We start from the raw sequence: 12312 nt of genomic DNA on the forward strand, positions 1-12312 counted from the left end.
CCAGGGGGCGACTCCTCTCTGGTTGTATAGAAGTCTATGAGAAAATGGTCCTACTTCTCTCTGCTGGCCACCAGGGGGCGACTCCTCTCTGGTTGTATAGAAGTCTATGAGAAAATGGTCCTACTTCTCTCTTGATGTATTATCTCAGTAAACATTGTAAACATGAGTTTATGGTCTCAATCTCTAGTTTCAAGTCTTCTTCAATCCAGCATGATGTTCATTTAGTACATTATGGTCCATTTAGAGTCCACCAGACCAGGAAGCAGGGGATGCTTTAGGGGGCGGGGCTTACCTGCTGATTGGTAGGTCGCTACCACGGTGCCGTGGAACCCGGTGACGCTAGGTAGAGGACGACCTCACCACCCGCGAGACAACAAATCAGCACATCGGGAAAACTACTTAAGAACGTGAGTAACGGCGGTAAAGTAAACTCACAACAGCCGAGAGAAGACCACGAAAACGACGCTACTAACTTTAAATGTCCGAAAGTACGATTTAAATAACCGAGCTAACGCTATATTTTTCGAACTGTGACGTAGTTCGCTAAACTAGCGCAGCGCTAACGTTAGCCGCCTTAGCAAAGTCTTCATATCAACGCAACGTCACTGTCACGTAATTAGGGATTATATGTTATACATGATTACGTCATAGGTATGAAGACAGCGTCTTCTGATACACAGCTTGTCTGCGTTTAGCCGTTCGTTGTTTGGCTAGCAGGGCTAAGCTAGCCTGTAGCTACAATATACTGTTCCATATAATACTAACCAGGCTAACGCAGGCAGCTAGCTAGCTAGCTAACTGTTTTCTTTTCTTTTTTTTTAACAAACCTTATTTATAATAATAAAATAGTTAATAATAATTTACTTTTGACAATACATTGATAAAAAACGAAGCTAAATCTGGGGATGAAAAAAGTTCCAGTACCAGTATCTATCATACCATATCTATCTATCTATCTATCTATCTATCTATCTATCTATCTATCTATCTATCTATTAGGGCCGGGACTTGGGACTCGATTAAAAAAAAATTTGAACGAATTAGAGGCTTTGTAATTAATTAATTGCATTTTAATTGCATATAAATTTGACCTGAGAACAGTGAGAAGTAATTCTTTTCACATGTATTTTTAGTATACCATTGAATAATGACTGAATACATAAGCTTAAGCAGCAAAATATTGTTTATTTTTGTTCAACCAAGTCCAACAGACCTGGGCCCGGTTTCCCGAAGCCTTCTTAAAGCCTTCTTAACGCTACGTCATTCGTAACCCCTACTTAGAGTTCCTACTTAACATTTTGCGTGTTTCCCGAAACGTTCTTTGCTACGAATCTCTTTCGTACGTCATACGTTGGTAAGAGTGGTCTGGAGCGCTCTTAGAGCCTTCTTAGCGCTACCGTAGCGATGTTTCAGCTCCTGACGCTAGTCACTGCCACTGTACAGTCATCCAGAAATCCCCGCTGTGCATGGAACTGTACATTGCCAGTGTTGTGTAACGTCCTAGCTAGCTACCACGTTAGCGTCCACGCTAGCTGCTATATGTTTTGCATTGAGGTGATACTTGAGGCTCTATGTGCTGCTCTTATCGCGCTCCATCCGTTCGTTTTTTATAACAAAATTTCCCATCCACGGGGCCAACCAAAGCGGTCTCATCAGCTTCTTCTTCGTTCATGTTCACTGTGGTTTGTTGTTGTCTGAAGTCATGAATGCTAGTTGGTGCTCCAGTATAATCGGTCAGCCTGAAACTCATCCAGTGAGAAACGTTCCGCGGTGCAAAAATAAGTGCGATTAAAATGCGTTAATTTTTGTGTAATTAATTAATCTAAATTAACGTGGAGGAGTACTGGACCATGATCCTGCAGTCTGTTGTGAATCACTCTACCATAATTAACCCGTGCTTCACAATCATTGTGGACGTGATTGCATTCCTTTGATAGAGGGATCTGATCAGTGTGACTTTCAGTGTTCACATCCTATCTGTTTCTATTCCAGGTACTTAAGAGAGGAGAACATGGATGAAATCGGTCCACAAACTGACAGAGAGCTCACTCCACCACCTAAACGGCTGAGGACCGACCGGGCGGAGAAGAGCAACAACGCTGGCAAACACAGGTTTGAGGCTCCAGAGCTTTCCGTGTTTCACAACCCCCCCGGCTGCTTGCAGGAGAACGCAGGCATAGAATGTGTAGAAGAAGAAGCTCAGGAGCAGCCACATGGATTATTCATCGCCCCTGTTACGAGGTTGCCTGCTTCACATGGCGCCGACGCTCACGCAGCTCTATCTGAAGGCTGTGTGATCGCCGCTGACAGACGCTTCACACGTCTGGGGAGAGATGAGCAGCCTCCCGTCACTGCAGCAGGTGACCTCTCCAACTCATACCAGCTACACCATGCTGCAGCTTCAGAGGACGCCGGTGCTGAGACGCCCCCTGGTGGTTCCAGTCTTCATGCTGGAAACAACCAAGATGGCAGCCTGGCGCAAAGGAGTGTCCAAGCATTCCCTCTGGGTTCCAGTAATGGGGGGCTCAGATATCAGTCAGATTGCACTCATGAAGGTGCTCTACAGGACACAGGTCTGTGTAGTATGTTGAGACAATCTGCACAACTTGAAGACGGTAATCAACAGAGGGACGGGGGTCCCATGTCTGCCCCTGATTATGTAGACTCTAAATCTGGGAACATGGCCCGAGGTGTAAAAAACGAGGCAGAAATATTAGAATTGCAGTTTTGTGAAAATGAAAATGGTGCCATCTGTAACAGGAAAAGAAAAGGTCAATTTAAGAACTCCATCCCGTCTACTGCTGAATGTGCTGAGGGATCTATTGTTCCTCATGATGTGGTATCAGCCAAAAATATCGCAATTGAGAGTGTGAGTCTCAAAGCCGATGCCTTCTGTTGGGCAAAAGAAGAGCCTGCTGCCGGCGAGACAGTCGCTGAAGCTTGGAGTGAAACGGCTGATCACACAGCAGAGACTCAGATGCCGGCACCAATCAGCCTAGGGCCTGCTGGAGGAGATAATGATGCAAGCCCTTTCAGTGTCATTGACCCTGCTATCTGGAGTGAAGCTGACAGGGAGGCTAAAGAGAGGCGCTGTTACTCTGCAGGCATCAAATCATTCCCATCAGTGAAAGTCTGCCAGACGGAGACTCCTCTTCCACCCCGTCCAGATGTGCAGCTATCGCAGCAGCTTTCAGCTGAGCAGTGCACCGATGAGGACCAGGACTTGTGGCAGCCGCACACAGAGCCACAGGCCACCGACACACACCGCCAGACCGGCAGCAAAGGCAGCTGTCATTGGAGATCCAGTCCCAGCAGCAGGCCAGCAAAGCCTCCTCCTGCAGGCAATGGAAGCCGGGATACTGTGGGCCCTCAGGCAAGAGAGTCTGGCGGGTTTCCTGTGAGTCCGAACCACCTGAAGACACAGAAGGTTGAATATTTACAGGCTGAAATGAGTGGAATGGATGCAGCTACTGAGATAAAAGGAAGAGAAAGAAGAACTGATGGCTACGAGAAACCAGAAACCTCACCAGACACGGAAGAAAACCTGCTGCAACTAAATGGAAAACTCATGGAAGCAACAGAAACACCAACCGGTGACTCCATCAGCAACTATGGCCACAAATTATCACATATTGGGGAAGAATTGGGAAATAAACGTGGCTGTTTGTCTGATCACCAATACCATGCTGTGATCTCAACAATGGAAGCAACAGCAGAGGGGAAGGAGTGTTCGGAGGGCAACGGGGGTAATAACCAGCACAGAGTCGCCTCAGTCAGCCAACATGAAGAGAACCAGCTCAGTTGTTTCTCGCTTTACCAGCAAAGAATTTTCATGGCTGAAAACAAAGATGACCTTCAGACTTTCAGGTTCCCTCCAATGACTAGTGATGCAGTGGTGCCAGCTCCTCCAGTCTTACTCCGTTCACTAGAAGCTGTCAGTGACCCCACAGCCCCAAACTGGCATGCATTCTCCCCAGCGCCATCTGCCTTCACGCTCAGCCACCGCGTGCCGGGGGGGTTCGACACTTTCAAAAAGATCCAGCTCTCACTAGATGATGATGATGATGATGATGATGATGCTGGTCAAAGGAACAGCCGACCCGGGCAGCTGCTGCAAACACCCCAGCAACGACTTTACCAATCTATGCCCGAGGCAGAGAGCAGGGAGGAGGAGGAGGCGGACATGGTGAAGGGGTTTCCCAGCAGTGATAGCAGGTGTGATGAACTCCCCGGCTCCATCTCAGCAGCAGCAGCAGATATTGTTGCTGTTGGACAGCCAGAGCAGCAGCCTGACTGTCACTCAGCGTATAATCCCTCCAAGTGCTTCCAGGAAGACTTGAAGCCAGAGTCCAGGTCCTCCACTGGCCCCCGTCAGGCCTCGCTGGCCCCTCGAGTCAACACCAGCCCAACGTTTGAGAGGAAATCCCAGTTTGACGTGGTGTTGAGCGAGCTGAACTTGTTTTTTGATATCAGTATTAGTGATTTGGCTGGTGACAGCAGAACATCGTCACCTGAGCAGTGCAGTGACGACACTGAAGCCCCAGTGGGCGACACTTCAAACCGCAAAGAACATCCCAGCATCCGCAAAGTAGGAAGCCATAGAGACGCAGCATCAGGTAACTGCAAGCACTACAACTTCACAGCACACAGGCAATACATTCACAACCTGACAGGAGATTCTGATTCAAGTTAGAGGCTGGTTCTATTCTATTCAATGTTATTTATAGTGTCATATCAGAACAGAAGTCATCCCAGGACACTTCACACATCGAGCAGGACTAGAATACGCTCAAGTACTAATCGAGTAATCCCAGGAGTAGTCAAGTTAGTCACAGTAGTCGATTTTACTTTGAGGGTCATTCCGTGTCATTTCATCAAATTTCTGAAAATCTTCCCACCTGACCGTCTCAGAATGTCCTGAAAAAATTCAAGTACAAAGAAACACTTGTTAATAGGACAAATCCAAAATATTAGGTCTCTACTGTCAACAGTTTTCTCATGAAACATCATTGAATGAAGAGTAGTTTAGACTGTTTTTGGCATCATGCTCTGAAAAGCCATTTTTAAACAGCACTATCTGGAAAACTATCTCACCTGTGGCATTCAAAATTTCTACAGTGTATATCTGTTACTAATAGCCTCCAGACATGAAATATCGGGGGTGAAGCTCAATGATAACCTAGGATGGTAGGTACTTAAAGTGTAAGTTTGGCGGAAATTGAAAATAAAGCTATTTTCTGAATGAAAATATATCAACTAAGCCGTGGAGGAAGTAATTTTCGCTCATCACGCAGTTCAGAGCTAGCACGGGCAGAAGCTAGAGTCCAAAATCGCAAACAGTGGGTTAGCATGGGGCCAACAGCCACACGCTTTCAAAATCGCATTTTTAAACCACTAACATTGCTCAAAACAGCGCCAAACCTCGTCAGCAGCTTGCTCTGGGTGTCTACACATAAAACGAAGCACCAACAACTCAGTTCATGAACCCGAAGTTTATAACAGAAGACAGTTAAGAACACTCACCAATTCTACCCCTGCCAGCTCCTCGCGAAGGATAGTCCGTAAGTGTCGATTACCGAACGCAATGCAAAACGAGGGAGACCACTGAAGATTTCGCCCAGAATAAAACAAGTTTACTTTTAAATTAGTGGCAGTTTGGCCAAATATAAGTTAATAACGGTGGGTAAAAACGTCGGGATAGTTTGTATACACTTCCAATCAGTTCAAGACAGCAGCCTTATCTGAAGCACATACATGTCACGCGAGATCTCACACGGGAACACGAGAGCTGCGTTCGGTAATCGACACTTACGGACTATCCTTCGCGAGGAGCTGGCAGGGGTAGAATTGGTGAGCGTTCTTAACTGTCTTCTGTTATAAACTTCGGGTTCATGAACTGAGTTGTTGGTGCTTCGTTTTATGTGTAGACACCCAGAGCAAGCTGCTGACGAGGTTTGGCGCTGTTTTGAGCAATGTTAGTGGTTTAAAAATGCGATTTTGAAAGCGTGTGGCTGTGGGCCCCATGCTAACCCACTGTTTGCGATTTTGGACTCTAGCTTCCGCCCGTGCTAGCTCTGAACTGCGTGATGAGCGAAAATTACTTCCTCCACGGCTTAGTTGATATATTTTCATTCAGAAAATAGCTTTATTTTCAATTTCCGCCAAACTTACACTTTAAAATGTGGCTTGTTGACATAAAGTAGTACATTTGAAGAGTAGCTGAGCTCCCATTTTTGCAGATAAAAGACTTCTATCACTTCTGCCTCTATCTCTGGTGTTAGCTTAAACATTCTACAAAATATGGTTTCTCTCAGATGATTAGTTTCACAGATATTAAGGCTCAAAAATGGAAGTCAACACATCTTTGCCCAACTTCAGAGCCATATTCCAAAAAACTGACAAGTATCAGGTCCAAACTTACTTTTTTTGAAAGATCATATTCTTGTTAAAATCATATTAAAAAATCGGGAGGGTGTTTTGGCTCAATTTGTCGCAGTGATTTTTTAAAATCCTGATATTGTTGGGGTTTTGTGGCCGGTTTTGGTACTGCATGTCCTAGTAAACATCACAGCAGGGCAATTCAATGGTGTTTTTTACCATTTACCAAAGACTTACATGTGACTAAATGCTACTGATAAATTTAGCCTTACGAAAACATTAAAATGTAGCACAGTTGTAGTTACAGAGGCAATAAGTCCTTGAATGTGAGTTAAACATGGTGAAAGCAGCTTTTAATGTCTTAAACCATGAACAAACATAGCATAATATTGAAGACTGTACTTTTTGTCATACTTTAAGTATATAAATACCACAACCAAATCAAATAATAATCTTAATTTGAGCATAAAGATTTTACATTACAGTAGAAAAGTCTCCAAAGTTTGATATTGAATAACAGTTTGTCTCTATGCTCACTATGAGACTATATGTGAGTTATGATCAGAAATGGTGGATAGGAAGTATCAGAGATGTTTCAGATGAAGATGAAGATGTACTGGTTCAGTTCATGCACCCACATGGCCCTGCCAAGAGTTTCTACTGGCCAAGAAGATAGGGCTGAACGATTTATCGTTTTCTGACCGAAATTGCGATTTCAGACAACGCGATCATGTGATCGCCAAAGCTGCGGTTTTTGCAGCGCTCCTGACTCACCCAGGATCTGTTGTCAACTATTTTACACATGCCGTCTCCCGACCATCCTGCCAAGCTCACCAATCAGACTACTCGTGAACAGGTCACGCTAATCAATCAGTATTAACCTGCTCCGTATTTGTAATTAGTCAGAAATTACTTCAACTGGACCAGAAGCGGAGTTACGGGATGTAATCGCCAAGAAAAACAGCACGTCCGTCATTTGGGAGTATTTCGGGTCTGAGGCTGCAGACGTGCACCAGAAACGGGTACTGTGCAAAACCTGTCGCGCTAAAGTTGCAACATCCAGCGGAAACACAACCAATATATACCGGTGATATAATCTCCCGCGAGAGGGTGCATTTCACGGCAGGGGCGCTGATTACGGCACAACGCCGGCACTTGAAAAATCACCACAGACATTTGCATGACGCGTGCATGACGAAAAAGTCCGGTGACTATGATGATCAGGCCCACTGTAGCAAACAGACTACAATTACAGCATCTTTTGCCAGTGTAACTCAGTACGATAAGAGCAGCGGAAGACACCGGAAAGACGGATTTAAAAACCTCCTCCGCACGCTGGACAGATATATGATTCCCTCCCGCACCGACTTCTAACAGGTTGCCGTCCCACAGCTATACGCGGAGTGTAAAGAAAAAGTGGTAAGCCATAAATGAATGACCCACCTATTTTAATGTCTGACATATTTTTTAGAAGGGTCATTTTATTTCAATAACAGTTTTTGTATTTAATTTACAATTAAATTATTACAGTTCAGGATTTTTGCACATTTTAAGACAGTCAAAGATGGCTCTTTTAGTTCATTTGTAATAACTGCCATTGGTCAAGGATGAACATGCATGTTTCTTGTTAATAAATTCATTTGGAAGCAATTTTTAACTTTAGTCCTTGCATTAGAGTAATAGCATTCAATGTTTTAATGTTACTGTACATTGTGAATATTGCACTGAAGCTTGATTTGAAGGAAATCGTGAATCAAATCAAAATCGCAATATCTGTCAGAAAAATCGCAATTAGATCTTTTCCCAAAATCGTTCAGCCCTACAAGAAGAGAAGATGTGCAATGTCCCACTGCAGCATAGAATTGCAAGATTTGACGTTCCCTCTCCAGAAACCCAGTGCATGTATGTCATCAAAAAAGATGAGCACAACAGAGCAGAGATGTACATTAGACTATTTGTAAAGTGACTGCCAAATTAATGAATGTGACGAAGGAATTGGATCTAAAAGATGAAAAATGTGTGATCCCTCATAGTGAGCATAGAGACAAACTGTTATTCAATATCAAACTTTGGAGACTTTTCTACTGTAATGTAAAATCTTTATGCTCAAATTAAGATTATTGCTATGTTGTGATACTACCTGCTGCAATACGTTATCGATACACTGGTGCTAAATATTGATATAAAAAAAAAACCAATACTATATTTTTGGGGATTTTTTATGAATATGCAGGTGTTATTCACTGATTCCATGCATGAAGCCTGTTACTGAGTAACTAACTGACACCAGAATGCAGTGAATAAACACAGTATGTGATTAATTCCTGCGTTTTCACTGGTATTTTTTCTCCAACAGATACACAGATATCGTGATGCATATCGTAGAGGATTTCTTACAATATATCCGTGTATCGCATTTTCATGAAATCATCATGGAATCGTCATCAAACCCTGCTGATTGTGAACATTGTTTTATTGAACCGTCAGAGCTGCTTCTACATTTCGTGCAAGAAAAGATGTGCATTATTATCATCATAGGTTGTTTCTTAAACTGTCTGAATATGGAAGAAGAAACGGAAGACAATGTCATACATAGTCTGCAAAGATGTAACCACCTTTACATTCTCAACCTAAGTATAAAGTCTGTGTGTGTTTTAGATGATGCCCATGAAGAAGAGAGTGGAGGGGATCCCGTGGCTTCCTGTGCCTCTGGCAGCGATGACGGCGAGCAGGAAGTGCCCCTCGGCAGCAGCCGCCAGGAAACGTCCAGATTCAGTGCAGAGACGCACTCAGGTGGGTTTGGGGCGTGGCCAGCAGCAGCAGCAGCATGTTGTGTGCTGCTTCGGTTGAGTCATAGACGCTGCTGTGTGTGTGTGTGTGTGTGATGCAGGACAGCTGGAGCAGACCAGGAGGCTGGAGCCTCTGAAGACCTGCACCCGGCCCATCCGGGTTGGACTCTCCAAGAGAGCCAAGACCAAACACCTGCACCATCTCCGCCCCTTCACATGATCATGGGAAATGCAGTCCAGGTGACGTGCTAACGGAGATCAATCACTGAAACGTTACTTTACAGTTCCTTTGTGAGCCGTTCTGGTTCCTCTACGCTGGTGCAGCGTTGCAGGTACACACTTACACCTGTACACAGGTACACCTTTACACAGTTACACAGGTACACAGTTACACAGCTTCACAGTTACACCTTTACACACTTACACCTTTACACACTTACACCTTTACACAGGTACACACTTACACCTGTACACAGGTACACCTTTACACAGGTACACAGTTACACACTTACACCTTTACACAGGTACAGAGTTACACCTTTACACACTTACACCTTTACACAGGTACACAGTTACACAGCTTCACAGTTACACCTTTACACACTTACACCTTTACACACTTACACCTTTACACAGGTACAGAGTTACACCTTTACACACTTACACCTTTACACAGGTACACAGTTACACCTTTACACACTTACACCTTTACACAGGTACAGAGTTACACCTTTACACACTTACACCTTTACACAGGTACACAGTTACACCTTTACACAGGTACACCTTTACACAGTTACACAGGTACACAGTTACACAGCTTCACAGTTACACCTTTACACACTTACACCTTTACACAGGTACAGCTTTACTCAGGTACAGAGTTACACCTTAACACAGGTACACAGTTACACACTTACACCTTTACACACTTACACCTTTACACACTTACACCTTTACACAGGTACAGAGTTACACCTTAACACAGGTACACAGTTACACACTTACACCTTTACACACTTACACCTTTACACACTTACACCTTTACACAGGTACAGAGTTACACCTTAACACAGGTACACAGTTACACCTTTACACACTTAAACCTTTACACAGGTACACTGTTACACAGCTTCACAGTTACACCTTTACACAGGTACACAGTTTCATGCTGCTTCTCATGGGAGCTTCTCCTGTAATCACAGTCGGCTGCTGTTTGCTCACTGAGCAGCCGAAAGCAGCTGGGGACAGAGTGCCTTGCCAAAGGACAACCTGTCAGGATTTGTTGATGAGGGGAAACCTTCTGAATTTATGGATAATTTATATATATTTATTAAGTCAATATTTCTATGAAGTAGTTTTGACAGGATTACGTTCCGTCTTGTTACATTGATACATGTGTTTCACTTTGGGTGTGCTGATGAAATGCTACTGGCTGTAATGTGTGGGCGAGTAAATGAGCTGATGCTGTTGTGTTTCTACCATTAAATGTGAACTCTGCTGCAGATCCTTGTTCTGTGGGAGGTGAGCTAGAGCTGAATGTGAAAACAGCCTGTTCACCGTTGAATTAAACGCTTCCATATCAAACATACAGCACTCTCCGCTTCAGGCACAACAGAGATCCAACCTCATTATACCGACAGACGAGGAGAATTTAATCTGTTTGCTGTGAGTACCTGAACCCTGCTGTGATGGGTGCAGCGTATACTAGCCTGCCACCAAACAAAGAAATGATCCCAAACACGTATTTGTGATTTAAGGGAGTAGTAGGATCATCTAATCAGCTAGAACGAGGACACAAAGACATCAACGACTCTGACGGTCCTGTCCTCCTCAGAAATAACAAAATATTCTCAAACTTAATGACCTTTACTAAATTCAGATCAACTCATAACCTGAAAAACAATATACAGTTTATAACAGAACCTCCCACTCCATACTTGTCTTTCCCCCGTCACTGTTATTTATCCTTGAAATAAGGTCCCATGGTGGACACGGGAAGGGGCGGGGCTCAACCCCAATAGTATTCAATGCAGCGCTACAGTTCAGTATCACGTGTAGCTTCTCTTTGTGAAGGAGCAGAGTAACATGAAGATCGGTTCTCTTAAAGGCTTCAGGCCTTAGAGCTTTATTTTCTCTTCATGTGCCCATCACATCTGTGAAATAAAATGTTTTTTTTCTAAGTAAATAAAATGTTTCATTTAAGGGGGAAGGAATTTGAGTGAACAAGGTGCCTCAGCTGTCATTCAGGCAGGAGAGATGAAAATAACAGGATTCAGAATCCACACATCCAGTCTGCCTTCTTCATCAGGAGCTGGACTCCACTCATCTCTTATTCCTACAATCACTTCTGTTATTCTAACAGCCTCATTTCCCATTCACGTCCATCTATACGAGGATTCCATCTGTTGTAGGTTCTTATTGGTTGACCAGGGTATGTATGTATGCATGTATGTATGTATGTCTGTGTATATATCTGTGTGTGTGTGTGTGTGTGTGTGTGAGATCTTCGAGCTCCAACCTGCGATCCCGGACGTCGTAGACCTGGCAGATTACAGGACACACACACTAACCCAGCCTGGATGGGCTGCCTTTTCCAGATCAATAACAATCACCGGGCCACAGCAGGATCAGATGATCGACTCAAGGCTAAAAATACACTGGAATATCCTGCACACTCCCGAGTCAACTGCTGGATGGTCAACGCCATGAAAGAGACTAAACACGCTCCATCCTGCGACTGTTCATGTTTTCTCTCCATGCCGTTATGAATGCATCATCTATAAGCTCCTTCTGGCCTTGGTGGTGGTGATGGTGGTGACGGGGGGATGGTGGTGATGGTGCGGTGATGATGGTGATGAGGGGATGGTGTTGATGGGCTGGTGGTGATGAGGGGATGGTGGTGGGGTGATGGTGGTGATGGGGGGGTGATGGTGGTGATGAGGGGATGGAGGTGATGAGCGGATGGTGGTGATGGGGGGATGGTGGTGATGGGGGGGATCAGTACCGCTGTTAGCCATTTTGGTGCCCTAAGCATAATTCCCCCCCATTTTTGGGGACTCGTGCCTCGGCAGCCTGTTGTCCATGGAGAAACGCGCAACTTTGCCACGAGCTGGAGCTGGAGTTGGGGCTGCAGCTGCAGCTG

The sequence above is a fragment of the Eutrigla gurnardus genome (assembly GCF_963514095.1).
Source record: "Eutrigla gurnardus genome assembly, chromosome: 16".
NCBI classification, from domain to species: Eukaryota; Metazoa; Chordata; class Actinopteri; order Perciformes; family Triglidae; genus Eutrigla; species Eutrigla gurnardus.